Source organism: Balearica regulorum, chromosome 4, assembly GCF_011004875.1.
Source record: "Balearica regulorum gibbericeps isolate bBalReg1 chromosome 4, bBalReg1.pri, whole genome shotgun sequence".
Classification (NCBI taxonomy): Eukaryota; Metazoa; Chordata; class Aves; order Gruiformes; family Gruidae; genus Balearica; species Balearica regulorum.
In genome coordinates, this window is record NC_046187.1 from 1,241,796 (window position 1) to 1,244,230 (window position 2,435).

At 51.1% G+C, this 2,435-nt stretch overlaps 1 long non-coding RNA gene across 1 annotated transcript; it reads left to right on the forward strand.

Annotated features, from left to right (window-relative positions):
- The first annotated feature begins 403 nt into the window (after positions 1-403).
- Positions 404-1,184, forward strand: LOC142601612 (uncharacterized). Its single transcript, XR_012835117.1, has 3 exons — positions 404-485; positions 574-687; positions 982-1,184. It is a non-coding gene; the product is annotated as an uncharacterized LOC142601612 (long non-coding RNA).
- Positions 1,185-2,435: the final 1,251 nt, after the last annotated feature.

Below are 2,435 nucleotides of genomic sequence, written 5' to 3' on the forward strand. Positions count from 1 at the left end.
GACTATGCGAGACACAAACGAGATCCAAATGTTGTGTGCTAGCACTGGCAGCACCTGCTTCGGTCTTGCCTTAGCTCTTCAAGATCAAAAGCCAGGACTGTCACTGACAACCGTGTCTTACACTTCACAGGCCGGCTTCCGGCTGTCTAAAGGAGATGGGAGATGCCAGAGAGAAGAAACCTGGCCGCCTGCGTCCTGGAAACTCGGCACAGCAGAGACGATGCGGCCGCAGCGACTGCGAGCCAGCCGCGTGGCACTCCCCTGCCTGGCCTCGCGAGTGAGTATTCAGTTTAACGTAGCGATGCTAGCCGCGTGCCCGGAAAGGGGCTGCGTTGTGTGGCACGCTCTGCTGGGACGGGTATTTCCACAGCAGGGCGGCTGACGGCAGGAGCCTCGCGGGGAGTACTCCTGTCAAAACAGAGGCAGAGGAAGCGTTGAGAAGAATGAGGTGCCGCAACTCACAGCGTGCACCCTCCTGCCTCGTGGTAAGTGCAAAGTAAAACCTATTTGCCTAAACCGCACTCTAGATAATGAAGAGGCTGAAACTGCCCATGGTTTTTCATTTACTTTTAGTCTGTGGGAGTTTTTTAAGCTGACATTTGTAACGAAATGCAGATGTCCGTATTGACGGTTATCGTGTCTCACCTGTGGACGATAGCTTCTTCGGATGTCCTCGTAAAGTTCTTTGTAAGTACGCAGTCATCCCCGAGACTCGTGTCTGCAGGTCTTACCTATCTGATTCTGAATCACGTGTTGATTTCTTGCTTTGAAATAGTTGCAAGTGGACCTGATTTTAATTTCTGTCAATACTGACAGACTCCTCTGACAGGCATTGGTTGGCTTTCTGATAGGAAAACCAGTTACCATTTCTCACACCTGCTTTTCATTTTCTGTCGTTAGCTTTCATACGTTGCAAACTCCATCCACACAGCAGCAGGGTTTCCTTCAGGGCCATATTGTTGTTCTTTTCTTTCCTGGTAGAAACCACTTGTTCAACAGGAACTGTAGAATCCGTTGTCAATTTGTAGCGTGGCTGTATGGAGACGTTTAGCCGCGTGCAGCCGCCCAGATGGGAGGCGACGGGCACTTGGGCCTCCGCTCTTTCACCCGCTCTGCTAAGGCTGGTATCAAACTGCCCAGCTCCTTCAGTCCTTACCAGTACGATGCCAGCGAAAGGACATGAGCGTTAGGTAACCTGAAAATGCTTTTCATCTCTGTGAAATACTGAGTTTTGAAATCTGTTAAACTCCAAGTGGGGCCCAGTCTTGTTTGTGCCTAGTTTGTTCAGGCCTTTGCCTTCCCTTTGGCCTTTCGAAGAACAACAACACGGGAGGCCTTTAGTTTTCTGCGTCAGAACTGGAGATGAGATGTAAACTTGTTGGCCTTTTCCCAGTATGTGTTGCGTTCATGGACCGTGAAGAAGTCTGTGTTCTACCAGGGCCATCGTAACCATTGCCAGATTTTGACTTGATGGGCCAATTTTCATTTTCACTGCTATTATCGAACTGAAAAACAATCCTGTTATATGCCAAACCTGCACCTCACTCCCATTGCTACTAGGATTGGCAAACATTCCAGGAATCTCATGTTCTGACTTTGTTCCAGCATTCCCCAGTGATTCGGTTATTTCTTAGAAAAATATGTTCCATTTGAAATTAAACAGTGGCCATGGCAGCGTGCATTTGTGTAGCAACTTCCACCCTGAAAGATCCCAGGTGACGTTCCTGACTGTACGTACGGGATGGCATCCTCGTTGCCCAGCAGGCAGGAGGTCCCCGGGGGTATTTCCACCTGTGCTGCCCGCGCTCAGCGGCCGCTTCTTCAGCGGGGTGGCCGCAGCAGGACGCTGAGACTCCGTGGCGCTTTGGGGGAGGCAGCGGAAATCTGCGCAGAGCAAAGGCGGGGGAGTCCAAGGGTCATCTCTCCCTCCCCTCTCTCTTGAGAAGTGCAAGGTGTTCTTCGGCAATTAAACGTGACGAAAACTCCTGTTTCATCTTGCCCTACGTCAGTAGTCTCCCACTCTCCTTAACGGGACGGATGGCTGTTTTAAGCACTGCTGACAATAAAAGCCTAAGCTTCCTGAACTTTGCGTCCTCCAAAAAGTCGAGTGAACCTGAAGTTCCAGGTTTGCTGGGAACGTGACCTTTAGAGAGTAGAGTCAGCTGGAAGAGATACGACGTTCTCCTTTCACCGTGAGCGGAGCCGTGCGTTTCAGCGTGCCGCCTTCATGCTTCGGGGCTCGTTATCCCGCCTGATGGGCTGGAGAGCCTCAGTGTAAGCCTCACGTCCAGGGAGCGTCCCTCTTGTTGACGAGCTCAAGTCATGCTGCCGCTGAGTAGCAGCAGTGAGCAATGCAGGTCGCTCGTCCAGTGGCTTTGGGCTGTTACTTGATGGTATTTGCATGATGGGATGTTTGCCCTCATGAAAACTTGAGG